Source organism: Macrotis lagotis, chromosome 1, assembly GCF_037893015.1.
Source record: "Macrotis lagotis isolate mMagLag1 chromosome 1, bilby.v1.9.chrom.fasta, whole genome shotgun sequence".
NCBI classification, from domain to species: domain Eukaryota; kingdom Metazoa; phylum Chordata; class Mammalia; order Peramelemorphia; family Peramelidae; genus Macrotis; species Macrotis lagotis.
In genome coordinates, this window is record NC_133658.1 from 36,256,222 (window position 1) to 36,272,978 (window position 16,757).

Sequence of the window (16,757 nt, forward strand, 5' to 3'; positions counted from 1 at the left end):
TTAATACCTTATATCATTTTTAGTGTTTACTTAGATCAGAAAACAAGAGGAAGCATTTGAGTGTGATAAATGTAGAATATCCTTCTTTGAGTTTTCCAGCCTTTCTTAGCACTAGAGAATTCCAGTGGAAAATCTCATAACTAGGGTGACTAGAAATGCAATCTGAGAAGACAATTTAATCAATTCTAGAAAATGTTCAAGGTATAGTAGCTTTGTAACTGTGATGAATTTGTTATATCCTTGCTTAAAATGAGAACATATCCTCTAAAGATTAGCAAATTCATACTAGAGATAAACTTTATGATTGTTATAAATATAGGAATACATTTATTTAAGGAGACAGATCCATAAATATTCTCTGCCCTTGAGCATATGTCTTTCTAAGGCTTCAAACCTCTGGAACTTCTTAGTATGATTATTTCTGTTGTTATATGTCCCCTTCATTTCCTTGGTATAGTTGATTACTATGATCTGAAAAGTGATTCCTTCACCTGAACTGGTTATAATTAAAAATTCATCGGATTGGATTTTGGAGGAGCAGAGAGGTAAGAGTTCAATAGGCAGATGTGACAGTCATTCGCATAAAGATGACAATTGAATCTATGGAAGCTGATGAGATCACCAAATGAAATAGTATAGTGACAACAACCCTAGATAGACCCCGGGAGGACCGTTATTGCTAGCAGGCATGACCCAGATGAAGATTCAGATAAGGAAGCCAAATTGTCAGATACATACGAGGACCTTTATATATGTACTGATTCTGAGACCTTTTTTTGCCCTGTCTTCTCATTAGACTATGAGGGTAACCCTGGATTAGCCCATTGATGGTGGAAACCATCCTGCTAAATCCTGGGTACTTGGGCCAAGTTTTTAAGTAACTAATGGTGATTGAGATCAAAGCCTGAATTTACTATAGCTTCAGAGCAAGCTGTGTGAAGATAGAGAGGAACCCTTATCTCCCTCTTGGGAGGATAAGATAGAAGACAGTTCTAATTTAATGGAAAGATAGTTAATTTCAAAAACCATCTCCATATAGAGAGGGATTCAAAAATGAGTGGAATTTTCTAAAGTTTTGAAAATTTTCTGACAAATCATTTTGGAGTTATACTTAATAATATTTTCAAGCAGAAGATAAAATTCCCAACATTAAACCAAGGGTTCAAGATTTAATTAACAGTCTCATAGCAACAGTAACGGAAAATGGCTGAACCTCCTTGAGATTCATTTTTCTGAAGTCATTTAATTCAGCTTCATCTACTTCTTCCAGTAATTTTATTTTCCACCTGATCAAAAGTGAATTCAAGAGATTCTTCTAATAACTGAGGTAATCAAAGACATCTTCTTTAGTCTGATCATTACTCTGAATTCAGGATATGGAAAAAAAGAGTAATGCTCTTAAGGGGTTCAACCTAGACTGTCCCTGTTCAGTAACTGCCCCTATTTTTTCAGCTACAGTTCCCAGTTTCCCCAAAGAAAGTTGTTATGCATGTATAAGGGGGGGGGATGGATTTAGTTAAAGACATTATTTAAAACTAAAGGAAGACTGATAAAGTTTTCTCAACCAGGTAGAAAGAAGGACTTTGAATAAAAATATTATCTCAATCTTGTTTTGTAATAAAAAGATAAGTCTTAGTCTGCTTACAAGACTTTTCATTATCTATTTTCATAAGCATTAGTATCATTCTGCACACTGACAGTCAAAGATGCAAGATGTCAAAAAAAAAAAACCCCAAGTCTCTAAACTGGGAACTGTTTCTCTCTCCTCACATGTAAATTATTAATGATGCTTGTCCTTTATTCTGGAAGAAGATCATGACATCATGGAGGTGATGCCATGACAATCAGCTGAATTGATTTTCAGTCAAGGGGTGTCTGTGCTAAGTCACCACCCTCATTTTCATCTCCAGAGCAGCTGGGTCCAGTGGCCAGATATGAATCAGGATGACTGGAGATGACCCTGGATGCGAGGCAGTCAGGGTGAAGTGACCTGCCCAAGTCTCACAGCTAATAACTGTCAGAGACTGGATTCAAACTCCAGTCCTCCTGATTCCTAGGCAAGTGTTCTATCCACTGTGCCACCTAGCTACTGCAAAATTATTACTGCCTTGTTGGTCAGATAAAGTTAATGACTGCCTTTAATTTAGATTTCATTTTATGCCATATGTTTACTTTAGAAATTGTTTTAGAGACAGTTCATTTGACTACTGGAGAAAATGACCAAACTTCTTTTTCCAACTTCTTATACTAATTTTTACATTTGTTTTTGTATTTTATACCTATTCAATTATTATTAAATTAATTAAAATTCATGTATTGGTGTTCAGTGATAAATTTCTAACTAAACATTTACTTTGAAAAGAAAAAGTTTTCAAATCACAGAAGATAGGCCTGGATTTAGAGATCAAGGTGAATGAGCAAGCTGAAACCTATTGAAGTTAAATAACCTGGTTAACTTCCAAGTTATTTGAAGCAGAACTCCGGGATAAAAGAAAAGCTGCAACCCAAATCTTGTATGATTTTCCTTGTACTTCACTGCCACTTAAGAGGATGCAGAAATCAAAATCACATGGTTTTTTCTTACTTTCTTCTTTTTTTTAATTTATTTGTATTAAAGATATTATTTGAGTTTGATAATTTTCCCCCCCATCTTACTTCCCCCCCCCCCCCCCCGGAAAGCACTCTGTCAGTCTTTACTTTGTTTCCATGTTGTACCTTGATCCAAATTGGGTGTGATGAGAGAGAAATCATATCCTTAAAGAAGAGAAGTCTAAGAGGTAACAAGATCAGACAATAAGATATCTGTTTTTTTCTAAATTAAAGGGAATAGTCCTTGCACTTTGTTCAAACTCCACAGCTCCTTATCTGGATACAGATGGCACTCTCCTTTGCAGACAGCCCAAAATTGTTCCCAATTGTTGCACTGATGGAATGAGCAAGTCCTTCAAGGTTGAACATCACTCCCATGTTGCTGTTAGGGTGTATGTTGGGGGCGGGGGGAAGAGGCTTGGCGGTCGCTTAGCGGGGGAAACATAATCCCCTTATAAGGGAATGTTACAGAACTCGGCCCCTCATTGAGTAAGAGTTCATGGGAGGGAGGACAGAAGGGATAAAAGTGTCTGCTGAGAGGTGGGGAGGGGCGGGATGTGATCACAGAAGAATAAAGACTCATTATCCACCTCAGGCGCTCTGTCTGGTTCTTCCCCCATCAAAGAGTGGGGGCCGGAGGTACCCCAAAGACTCATCATGCGTTGGACTGGTGAGTAAGAGGACGGACTAGCATAAAGAAGCCGGCGTTGTAAATAAAAACCCGGCAAGTGGCACCCGGAACAGGGACCTGATTTTGCTAGGGAACGTCTGAATCCGCTGGTCGGATTCTCCAGACAGCCTCGGTCGTTTCTGACCGGGAGGAAGGAGAGGGCGTTTACTCTCAGATATTGCCTGAGGGACATATCCCTATTGTGTTGACTATGCTTCCTTTCCCTTCCCTTTCTCCTTCTGCTCTAATCACGCTCCTTGCCGTGCTGGCCTGTCTGATTGTGCCCTGCTGCCTCCTTCTCTTTTGCCGAACGGGAACTTTCCAGTTCTGCCACCTGTTAGGATTGCAGCCTCGGCTAGTAGACAGCATGGGGGGCCGGAATAGTATTCCCGCCTTTCAGCCGGAGGAGAAAGGGGTCGTTGCAGCGCAGCTTTATAAACTCTGCGCTAAGCATGGCTGTAAATTACCTATCAAGACGTGCCGTGCTTTTGTTGAGAATATCTGGAACATCTGCCCTTGGGTGCAACATAGTGGGATCCAACCAGATAAATGGAAGGTGGTAGGGCAGCAGATGGCCTCCTATGATGACACCTGCCCGGGAAAACTGACCCCTGAGGATTTTACAGTGTATAAGATAGTGGGTGCAGCCCTGCATCCCCAGAAGGTGACTTTGGCACGACCAATCAGCACTCAGGTGGGTAGCTCGTTGGCGGGATCGGATTCAGAGAGCTCAGAGGAAGAGGGAAGGCCACCCCCTCCCCTGTATCCATGGGAGGAACTTAGAAGAAACAATGGGGGAACAAGGGGCCCCCAGGGAGAAGAAAATGCCGCATGCCCCTCCTTACCGAGACAGAATGAAAAGGGGGAGGGCGATGAATGTGGCGCACTTAGAGATTCAGGGCCGGAAGTTTCCGAGCGCAGGAAGGGAGGGGTGCAAACAGCCCTCAGGGGTGGCAGGAAGAGGAGCGTGAGGAGGTGGGACCGGGAGGCTGCTGACGAGGAGGGAGAAGTCCGCGCTGATTGGACAGCTGCCGCGCCCCAGGCTTGGCGGCCCAGCCAGGAAACAGAGGCAAAAAATCCCCCGTGTTCCTTGTCCGCCCTTCAGAGATCCCCTCAAGGGCTCCGCCCATCCGGCCTACTTGCCACCAGTGCCTCCATAGCAATAGAGAAAGGGGAGGAGGTGGACTGGGATGACTGGGGCCTCTACCCGGTATTTACGGACCCCCTTACCGGAGCCCGAGACTACCGCCCTGTCCCTTTTAAGATGCTTAAGGAACTTAAGGAGGCCGTGACTAAATACGGCCCAAGCTCCCCTTATGTAAAAAGACTGATGCAAAACCTCTTCGCTACGCACCCTTGGACCCCTGCTGACTTTGACGAAATTGCAGCCGCGTGCCTGGATGCCTCCTCATATTTAGCTTTTAAGGCTCAGGCCCGCAGAGAGGCCTCTAAGCTGGCAAAATCCCGGGGTTATACTCCCCTGGATTTAGCCATTGACCTCCTGTGTGGAACTGGAGCCTATACTGACCCTGCTGTTCAGGCCCGGTATGGCCAGTTTGAGCTAGAGACTGTTAAAGAAACACATGTTGCAACTTGGGATAAGATTGGAGCCATGAAAGTGGGGAGAGCCACACAGAAGTTGGTTGGGCTGAAGCAGAGAGCAGATCAGACACCCCTCTCGTTTGTGAACGAGGTTAAAGAGACAGTGACTCTATACTTCAGGCTTTCCGTCTCTACAGAGACACCCCTTTTAATCTTATTACTGACAGTATGTATTGTGCCATGCTAATCCCTCGTTTAGAAGATGCCTTCATTTCCTCGACTTCTTCCATTAGCCCACTCCTTATACAGCTACAATCCTCCCTCCGTGATAGAAACCACCCCGTTTGTTCTTCACGTGCGCTCTCACGTTTCTTCCACCGGCCCCATATTCCAGGGCAATGCGGAGGCAGATAGGGCTCTCTTGTTAAACCTGTCCACACCTGCCCAGCTGGCACATGGTATCACTCGTCATCCAGGTCGCTCCGGCGCCTATACAGCATTCCCCGGAAGGAGGCTCGCCAAATTGTGCGCTCCTGCACTTTTTGTGCTCCCTTTAGACAAGCCCTCCCCGCGGAGGGGTCTAACCCACGTGGGGACGGCCCCAATGCTCTTTGGCAGATGGACATTACTCACCTGGGTCGTAAGTACATCCATGTCTCGGTGGACACCTTCTCCTCCTTCACCTTCGCCTCTCTACAGCCAGGAGAAGCGGTTAAACACGTTCTCTCACATCTATATGCCCAGATGGCTGTCTTAGGCGTCCCCTCGGCTATCAAAACCGATAATGGGCCCGCCTACACCTCGAGAGCCTTTGCTTCCTTTTGCAAAGAATTTTCCATTTCCCATTCCACCGGGATCCCTTACAATCCCACTGGCCAAGCTTTGGTAGAAAGAGCAAATCGCACACTCAAAACTACGCTCTTTAAACAGAAAGGGGGAGTTGGCAGGTCACTGACCCATTCAGACCTGTCTCAGGTACTATTTACCATGAATTTCCTACAAGTCAGGGATGACGGCACTACAGCCGCCCAGAGATTTTTCTCCCCAAAAGGACATGCTAAGAAAGAACCAACACTCCTGCCCTCTCCCACCAAGGCCCTACCAGGCTCTAAAGTCATGTGGAGAGATGAAGAGGGAGGTTGGCATGGCCCTGTAACGGTAAAGAACAGAAGACAGGGCCACCTGTCATTTCATCCCGAGGATAAGATAGAAGAGCCAGAAAGATGGCTCCCTGTTTACAAGATAAGAGACCTTGATTAATGCCCAACCCTACGGGGTGAGAGGAATTTCTTCCTTTTTCAGGCCTTCTGATCGTCGTAGGGATCCTTGGAGGTGCTCCATCTGAAGGAAATCCGACATGGGGAATACTCCGAGTTATTCCCTCTCCCCTTCCGGTAGCACGGAACTCCCCGATCTACCCTCGCCTGCTAGTGACCAATACATCGATGGGGCTCCCTTCTGCATATATGGACCCCGCTGAAGCACTGGTCCAGAACTCCTTCTGCTGGGACCTGAACAACTCCCTATGTTTCGACATCGGGGAAGAAAATCGGTCCTGGAACTTCAACTCCACAGGGCAGAACGATTTTAACTATAGCACTGCCCCAACTGACCCCTGCGTCGGCCTTTTCCCGCAGACGACTGTCAGCCCAGCAGGGACAAAAAAGGGGACCCAGCTCCGAGGCCTTCTGGGTTGGCGACCCCTGGTGAATCAAACTCAACGGGACTTCACGATTCCTCGGTGGGGCCCCTCATGTGTGGCCACAGGGGAAGACATCGAGGATCCCATACCATGGAGGGATTGCCAGATGGCGGGAGGGTACCCCCTTGAGGGTGAACAAGGACGCTGATTCTGGGAATCACCCTACTTGTTGTCTGTTTCTGCCGCCTAGCTAGGCGACAGAGGGGCTATATGCTTCTTACTCAGAAAGCCTTCATGGCCATGGAGACGGGGGAGGATCCCCAAGTCTGGCTAGCTGCCATGCATGACATGTGACACCTAGGGGTAAGACGAGGTAAACCCCAAGACGGGCAACCTCTCCTAACCCAGCCACCTAAGACAGGCCCTGAGGGTGTCGGGCGCCTAGGACGGGCAAGGTCCTGGGTTGAAGGAGATGACCTAAGACAGGGTTCCTCGCCCCCGGCTATCAGAGGCCAGTAGAAATGACACCGCTTAAGGCTAACCTCAGCACCACTTAAGGTCACACCAAGTGATAACCTTGTAAAACAGAAAGGGGGAGATGTTGGGGGCGGGGGGAAGAGGCTTGGCGGTCGCTTAGCGGGGGAAACATAATCCCCTTATAAAGGAATGTTACAGAACTCGGCCCCTCATTGTTTAAGAGTTCATGGGAGGGAGGACAGAAGGGATAAAAGTGTCTGCTGAGAGGTGGGGAGGAGCGGGATGTGATCACAGAAGAATAAAGACTCATTATCCACCTCAGGCGCTCTGTCTGGTTCTTCCCCCATCAAAGAGTGGGGGCCGGAGGTACCCCGAAGACTCATCATGCGTTGGACTGGTGAGTAAGAGGACGGACTAGCATAAAGAAGCCGGCGTTGTAAATAAAAACCCGGCAAGTGGCACCCGGAACAGGGACCTGATTTTGCTAGGGAACGTCTGAATCTGCTGGTCGGATTCTCCAGACAGCCTCGGTCGTTTCCGACCGGGAGGAAGGAGAGGGCGTTTACTCTCAGATATTGCCTGAGGGACATATCCCTATTGTGTTGACAATGCTTCCTTTCTCTTCCCTTTCTCCTTCTGCTCTAATCACGCTCCTTGCCGTGCTGGCCTGTCTGATTGTGCCCTGCTGCCTCCTTCTCTTTTGCCGAACGGGAACTTTCCAGTTCTGCCACCTGTTAGGATTGCAGCCTCGGCTAGTAGACAGCATGGGGGGCCGGAATAGTATTCCTGCCTTTCAGCCGGAGGAGAAAGGGGTCGTTGCAGCGCAGCTTTATAAACTCTGCGCTAAGCATGGCTGTAAATTACCTATCAAGACGTGCCGTGCTTTTGTTGAGAATATCTGGAACATCTGCCCTTGGGTGCAACATAGTGGGATCCAACCAGATAAATGGAAGGTGGTAGGGCAGCAGATGGCCTCCTATGATGACACCTGCCCGGGAAAACTGACCCCTGAGGATTTTACAGTGTATAAGATAGTGGATGCAGCCCTGCATCCCCAGAAGGTGACTTTGGCACGACCAATCAGCACTCAGGTGGGTAGCTCGTTGGCGGGATCGGATTCAGAGAGCTCAGAGGAAGAGGGAAGGCCACCCCCTCCCCTGTATCCATGGGAGGAACTTAGAAGAAACAATGGGGGAACAAGGGGCCCCCAGGGAGAAGAAAATGCCGCATGCCCCTCCTTACCGAGACAGAATGAAAAGGGGGAGGGCGATGAATGTGGCGCACTTAGAGATTCAGGGACGGAAGTTTCCGAGCGCGGGAAGGGAGGGGTGCAAACAGTCCTCAGGGGTGGCAGGAAGAGGAGCGTGAGTAGGTGGGGCCGGGAGGCTGCTGACGAGGAGGGAGGAGTCCGCGCTGATTGGACAGCTGCCGCGCCCCAGGCTTGGCGGCCCAGCCAGGAAACAGAGGCAAAAAATCCCCCTTGTTCCTTGTCCGCCCTTCAGAGATCCCCTCAAGGGCTCCGCCCATCCGGCCTACTTGCCACCAGTGCCTCCATAGCTATAGAGAAAGGGGAGGAGGTGGACTGGGATGACTGGGGCCTCTACCCGGTATTTACGGACCCCCTTACCGGAGCCCGAGACTACCGCCCTGTCCCTTTTAAGATGTTTAAGGAACTTAAGGAGGCCGTGACTAAATACGGCCCAAGCTCCCCTTATGTAAAAAGACTGATGCAAAACCTCTTTGCTACGCACCCTTGGACCCCTGCTGACTTTGACGAAATTGCAGCCGCGTGCCTGGATGCCTCCTCATATTTAGCTTTTAAGGCTCAGGCCCGCAGAGAGGCCTCTAAGCTGGCAAAATCCCGGGGTTATACTCCCCTGGATTTAGCCATTGACCTCCTGTGTGGAACTGGAGCCTATACTGACCCTGCTGTTCAGGCCCAGTATGGCCAGTTTGAGCTAGAGACTGTTAAAGAAACACATGTTGCAGCTTGGGATAAGATTGGAGCCATGAAAGGGGGGAGAGCCACACAGAAGTTGGTTGGGCTGAAGCAGAGAGCAGATCAGACACCCCTCTCATTTGTGAACGAGGTTAAAGAGACAGTGACTCTATACTTCAGGCTTTCCGTCTCTACAGAGACACCCCTTTTAATCTTATTACTGACAGTATGTATTGTGCCATGCTAATCCCTCGTTTAGAAGATGCCTTCATTTCCTCGACTTCTTCCATTAGCCCACTCCTTATACAGCTACAATCCTCCCTCCGTGATAGAAACCACCCCCTGTTTGTTCTTCACGTGCGCTCTCACGTTTCTTCCACCGGCCCCATATTCCAGGGCAATGCGGAGGCAGATAGGGCTCTCTTGTTAAACCTGTCCACACCTGCCCAGCTGGCACATGGTAAGTATCACTTGTCATCCAGGTCGCTCCGGCGCCTATACAGCATTCCCCGGAAGGAGGCTCGCCAAATTGTGCGCTCCTGCACTTCTTGTGCTCCCTTTAGACAAGCCCTCCCCGCGGAGGGGTCTAACCCACGTGGGGACGGCCCCAATGCTCTTTGGCAGATGGACATTACTCACCTGGGTCGTAAGTACATCCATGTCTCGGTGGACACCTTCTCCTCCTTCACCTTCGCCTCTCTACAGCCAGGAGAAGCGGTTAAACACGTTCTCTCACATCTATATGCCCAGATGGCTGTCTTAGGCGTCCCCTCGGCTATCAAAACCGATAATGGGCCCGCCTACACCTCGAGAGCCTTTGCTTCCTTTTGCAAAGAATTTTCCATTTCCCATTCCACCGGGATCCCTTACAATCCCACTGGCCAAGCTTTGGTAGAAAGAGCAAATCGCACACTCAAAACTACGCTCTTTAAACAGAAAGGGGGAGTTGGCAGGTCACTGACCCATTCAGACCTGTCTCAGGTACTATTTACCATGAATTTCCTACAAGTCAGGGATGACGGCACTACAGCCGCCCAGAGATTTTTCTCCCCAAAAGGACATGCTAAGAAAGAACCAACGCTCCTGCCCTCTCCCACCAAGGCCCTACCAGGCTCTAAAGTCATGTGGAGAGATGAAGAGGGAGGTTGGCATGGCCCTGTAACGGTAAAGAACAGAAGACAGGGCCACCTGTCATTTCATCCCGAGGATAAGATAGAAGAGCCAGAAAGATGGCTCCCTGTTTACAAGATAAGAGACCTTGATTAATGCCCAACCCTACGGGGTGAGAGGAATTTCTTCCTTTTTCAGGCCTTCTGATCGTCGTAGGGATCCTTGGAGGTGCTCCATCTGAAGGAAATCCGACATGGGGAATACTCCGAGTTATTCCCTCTCCCCTTCCAGTAGCACGGAACTCCCCGATCTACCCTCGCCTGCTAGTGACCAATACATCGATGGGGCTCAGCCCAGCAGGGACAAAAAAGGGGACCCAGCTCCGAGGCCTTCTGGGTTGGCGACCCCTGGTGAATCAAACTCAACAGGACTTCACGATTCCTCGATGGGGCCCCTCATGTGTGGCCACAGGGGAAGACATCGAGGATCCCATACCATGGAGGGATTGCCAGATGGCGGGAGGATACCCCCTTGAGGGTGAACAAGGACGCTGATTCTGGGAATCACCCTACTTGTTGTCTGTTTCTGCCGCCTAGCTAGGCGACAGAGGGGCTATATGCTTCTTACTCAGAAAGCCTTCATGGCCATGGAGACGGGGGAGGATCCCCAAGTCTGGCTAGCCGCCATGCATGACATGTGACACCTAGGGGTAAGACGAGGTAAACCCCAAGACGGGCAACCTCTCCTAACCCAGCCACCTAAGACAGGCCCTGAGGGTGTCGGGCGCCTAGGACGGGCAAGGTCCTGGGTTGAAGGAGATGACCTAAGACAGGGTTCCTCGCCCCCGGCTATCAGAGGCCAGTAGAAATGACACCGCTTAAGGCTAACCTCAGCACCGCTTAAGGTCACACCAAGTGATAACCTTGTAAAACAGAAAGGGGGAGATGTTGGGGGCGGGGGGGAAGAGGCTTGGCGGTCGCTTAGAGGGGGAAACATAATCACCTTATAAGGGAATGTTACAGAACTCGGCCCCTCATTGAGTAAGAGTTCATGGGAGGGAGGACAGAGGGGATAAAAGTGTCTGCTGAGTGGTTGGGGGGAGCGGGAATGTGATCACAGAAGAATAAAGACTCATTATCCACCTCAGGCGCTCTGTCTGGTTCTTCCCCCATCAAAGAGTGGGGGCTGGAGGTACCCCGAAGACTCATCATGCGTTGGACTGGTGAGTAAGAGGACGGACTAGCATAAAGAAGCCGGCGTTGTAAATAAAAACCCGGCAGGTGTACAGTGTTTTTCTGGTTCTGCTCATCTCACTCAGCATCAGTTCATGCAAATCCCTCCAGGCTTCCCTGAAGTTCCGTCCCTCCTGGTTTCTAATAGAACAATAGTGTTCCATGACATACATACACCAAAGTTTGCTAAGCCATTCCCCAATTGACTTACTTTCTTCTTAAAGTAGATTCACAGAGGTTTAAAAATAAGAATCCTAATAAGTTAGTGATCTCGGGTATCCAAAAATTCCAATTGTTCTGTGATCTCAAGCTTTTTTCCTCAAAAATATAGATCATAGTCCATCCACATCTGTCCATCCTGTGCAGCTCTTATCCATGTTCTCCCATAAATTCTTGCTCTATGTGATAAGGGCTAGATTTATATTTTTTGCACTGGATACCATCTCACCCACATCATCTGCCTCTACCAGGCAGATTGTATATTGTCTTTTCAACAAGCATAATTTAGAACCATCAAAATTTTTTAAATCTACATAAAATATAATCTATATACTGATAAAGATACATATCTATTAGCCTAGTAAGTATCAAAAAGGGAAATAAGGCTAATCTCATGATCTCTTTGTCATGAAGCTCACTCCTTTTTCTAGATGATTTTTAATCTATTTCATAATATCAAACAATTTTTATAATAAACAATTTTGTCAAGGTTAGGTGCAGAGAGGTCCTTGAAAGAATTCAGACTATCTCCCAGTTTAACAGGCATTTCTTAAACACTGAAATGCTGTAGAATGTTCCTTTCAGGTGTGTAAGTCTATTAAAGGTGTACTGTGGATGTTGGAAGGGGACCTAGACAGGCCAGGGACAGATAGGATGGACATGGGGCAGTTAGAAATGACAGAATTTGTCATAAAATCATAATGATGTTTGTTAAGGTGGACTGTATATGTCAAAGGGAGGCCCAGGAAGGGCAGGGACAAATGGTGCTGATAAGGGGCAGCTAGAAAAGATAGAGCTTATAATTTTCTAAATCAAGTTCTGGGTTCAACAAGGGGACTCGATATAAAGAAGGTTGAAGTCTCATCAATTTAATCATGTTATGTAGTTTTGCTAGAAATCAGTACTCTATAGTTTTCAGATCTTGACGTATCCCAAGGCTTCAGTGATCATCTCTTTGAAGATGCTCCCCTAAATTATATATCCAGTCCTAATCTCTCCCCTGAGTTTTAATCTTAAACCATCCATTTTCTTCTCCCTGAACTTCCAGTAGGTATTTTAGACTCATCATAGGCACAAACCTCATTATTCAACAAAATGTCATACCATCTTCTAATTTTCTCTATTTCTGTTGAGCATATCACCATCCTTCCAATTTCACGTCCGTCTATTTCTTTTCCCTTTCATAGTTACGTGAAAGCCCATCTCTGGGAAGCCTCTGATGTTGCTCCTGATCTGTGCTCTTCATTCAAAAGTTTCATTGATATATTGCCTAAAAAAATTTACCCTCCAGAAATGACTGTTTCCTTCTTCCTACCCCATCACCCAGCACCATGTCCCTCTCCCTGATCTCCATCTCAGTGGAGAAGTGGGAAATTCGAGCCTCTGGTTAGCAGAAATATACAGAAGTGTTTGGTCCTGAATCTAACTTGTTTCTCCTCAGGCATGGGATAGTAGGAACTGATCTGGAGAGGATTTAAGCTTAGTGCCTGATTTCAGCACTAGCGAGATGGATGGGGAGGATAGAATAGCTGTTGGACATAGGGGAAACAGAGGCACTTCCCCCACCCCACCCTTCCCTATGAACCCCTTCATTTAGACTGGATCTGGTGCTCGCTCACTTCCTTTATTCATAGGCAGCCCTTCTCTAACACTTGCTAGTGTGAAGCCAACAGGCGATAAGTGAGCCTTTCCTCCCTTCCAGGAACTTTCATTTTGTGGAAAGAAACTAAAACTAGACTTACATTCAATGCCCAGGCATTTCAGGGAGAAGCCCCAAGAAATGGGGAATAAGTACAGGGCCTCCTGGAGGAGTCAATATTGGAGCTGTGGATCTCCAGGCTGGAGTACAGGCATATGTCTTGGTCTGGATTAGGCAATGGGCCTCAAACCCCATCCCATGAGACTTTGAAGACCTATGTGTGCAGATGGTATCAACTGTTGGAAGAAGGGGTCAGATTATTTCTTAAACGTGTGAGAGAGATGGACCCTTTTGAAATCTCAGCCCCTTCTCAGAGTAAGGTGTTATTTCTAATGAAAATAGAAAAAAAGTGACCCTATGAAAAAATGCATATTACTTTATCTCACATTTAAAACCACCTATGATCTGGCTCCATTTAAGTTCATTTGACCTTACTCTTCTTCAGGAGTGAGGTTTCAGGGAAGAGTAGTACTGGTGGCTTCAAGAAGCTTTAGCATGCATAAGAAGCCACACTGTTAAACTGTTTTGACAGGCTAAATTAGATTGAGGGTAAATGACAGACTTTAGACTCACGGATGAGTTGGAAGTTGGAGGAAGAGGGGGTCCCACCCCAAGCATGTGAAAATTCCTGGCAACATGGGTGGATAAGAACAGTTTGTCCCAACAGCCCTGAAGGTGGCATTACCTATTAACTACTTAGAATTTGGTTAGACACAGAAGATGCCAATCATCCACTGCATTCCAAGCCATTGCCAGTTGCCTTGACTTTTATCTTGCTACCAGACTCTGATGACTTTAGAAGAGAGAGGTCAATAAAATTGTGCAACTCTGCCTCATTTAAATCCAGTGTATGTGCGCATCAAAAAACATCTTAACCAGTTCAAAGTCTTGTGGCAACAGGCAAGTGATGAAACAGTAAGTGTGGATATACATCGGGAGTGCTAGTCACAACTGCATTCAGCCCAAACCATAGGGTCAACTTCTCGTTGAATTGAAGCAGCAGCAGATTGGACTGCCCCCTGCATGTCTGTGCAGTGTTTTATAAGGACTGTTCTGCTCACCTCCTGGTGTGAGGATGGCACTAGAAAAGGTAGCTGCAATACTGTCTGCCTCACCTAACCTAATCTTAGGTAGCTTATCCTAATAGGAGGGGAATCCTACTTTAAAAAGATGAAACAAAAAAAATTTATGGTTATGATTCTACTACCACTGGCACATGTGTGGTATCATATGTGCTCCAGGCTAAGAGCTATGAAGGGTTAACACAGAAATAGCTATGTGCTTTAAAAATCAAGATGTACTTCAGAGCTTAGATAAGGGAATAGCTACATGTCTGAGCTAACAAGATATATTCCCAGGCTCAGATAAGAAAGCACATTCTGAGAAAATACCTTCTGCACTGTTCTCAAAGCATTCTGCACTCTGGTTCTCAAAACACTGTTTGGTTCTCAAAACATTCACCTAAGACAAACACAAGGAAATGTATGGTATGCATGTGAAGAAATGCTTGCTAAAACGCTTATGTAAGTGGTTACGTAAATGAAAAGTATAAAAGTATGTATACTGTGATCAATAAACAAACCAGCTTATGCATAACATTGGTGTGTGTCTGAGTTCCCTCCTAGCAGACTCAACATACATGAAATGGGTGCATTCTTCTGAATAACTTGGAATCCAGTATACCTGAAAGACTAACAGCATCACTTCTAAATAACAGCCCTGACTGAGACAAAGTTGAAAATCGAGGTTTGAGCTGAATATATGTTTTTCTGGAGTGGTAGCAATGAAATAGAATACTGTGAATCTGGTGTAGGTTTTGCAATCAAAGCTAATTAACAAGTTTTTATTTTTCCAAAAAGGAATAAATGACAGGTTCATGACAGTACCATTTCCATTGCAGGAAAGTGCCATGTCACTATCATTAGTGCCTATGCTTCTGCTATAATGAATCTGTTGAGATCAAAGAAACATTTTTGAAGACCTGGAGACGCTCATAAGCAATGTGTCAAAAGAGGACAAGCTTGTCATTCTGAATGACTTTAATGCCAAAGTAAGCAAAAACTATCAAATATGGCAGAGAGTCTCCAGGAGGAATGGAGTTGATCACTTATTACTGACAACTTGAGCATCTCATGATCAACATTATCTTCCATTTACCTAAATGCAATAAAACTTGGTGGATACACCTTTTCAGCAAACAATGACATTTAATAGACTTTGTCTTTGTAAGAAGAGATAAACAGGATGTGAGCGTGACAAAGGTGATGTGTGGCACAGAATGCTGGACTACCCATAGACTTGTCCTCTCCAAACTAAACATTCACATTCAACAAGAGTGGAAGTAGGTCCTAAGTTAAGAAAACTTCTCATATGAATACAGAAGACTTATTGTCAACAGGTTAGAGCACTTCTCTTTGTGTAAAAAGTTTTGTTACTAACCTGCAGAGAAAGCTGAGCCAACACACTGTTGACAGCTATGGAGTAGAAAAGGAGGGGGCATCTTTCAGATATTTGATATACAGCAAATAGCAATTGATTTGGTGAAAATGAAGGGAAATTCTGAAGCTACTAAGTTAAAAAGAACAAAAATTCTATGGGAATTTACCAGGAGGATAGAGATCGATATCTCTAAGAAGGCAGTGCTTAACTCCATCAAAAGTAAAATACTGGCAGAGCTTAGAGCATTGCAGAATTCTTGGCTCAGGAAGAAGGCAGATGAAATTCAGTTTTATGATTGTAGTAGTAATCCAAAGGGCCTTTAGAATACCCTCAAGACTATTTATGAGTCAAAGACCTTCTTGAATTTTCTCACTTTTTAATTTTTTATTTTTCTAATTACTACCAAAGATAGTTTTCAACATGAATTGCATTGCATAAGGAATTGCATTGCATGAGGTTTTGCAATCAAAGCTAATTAACAAGTTTTTATTTTTCCAAAAAGGAATAAATGACAGGTTCACGACAGTACCATTTCCATTGCAGGAAGTGCCATGTCACTATCATTAGTGCCTATGCTTCTGCTATAATGAATATGTTGAGATCAAAGAAACATTTTTGAAGACCTGAAGTCAGATGTGAAGATATCAGATGTAAGATGTGAAGAGAAATTCCTTTGCAAAATCCTTTTGCAAAATTTTAAGTTCCACATTATTCTACCACCCATCCTTCCCTCCCCCCTTCCCAAGGTAGTAAACCATCTGATATAAATTATATATATACAATTGTGTTTTACATATTTCCATATTAATCATGTTGTGAAAGATGAATTAGAAGTAAGGGCAAAACATGAGAAAGGAAGAAAAAAATATAAAAAAGTTTTGTTTTGTTTTTAAAAAGAACATATAGTATGCTTTGCTCTGCATTCAAACTCCCTCCATAGTTTTTTCTCTGGATGTGGATGGCATTTTCCAAAACAAGTCTCTCTAAATTAACCTTGATCACAGAAGTGCTAAGAGGAGCTGGAACCATCATATTTGAACATCTTACAATATTCTCCTAGTTCAATTCATTTCACACAGCATCGAACTCTTACTTTTGACAATTGATCACCCTCCTCTTCTAGATACTCTCTCCTTTCTTGATTTTTGTGACAATGTTCTCTTCCTGATTCTCATTATACCTTTCTGGCTGTTTCTCTT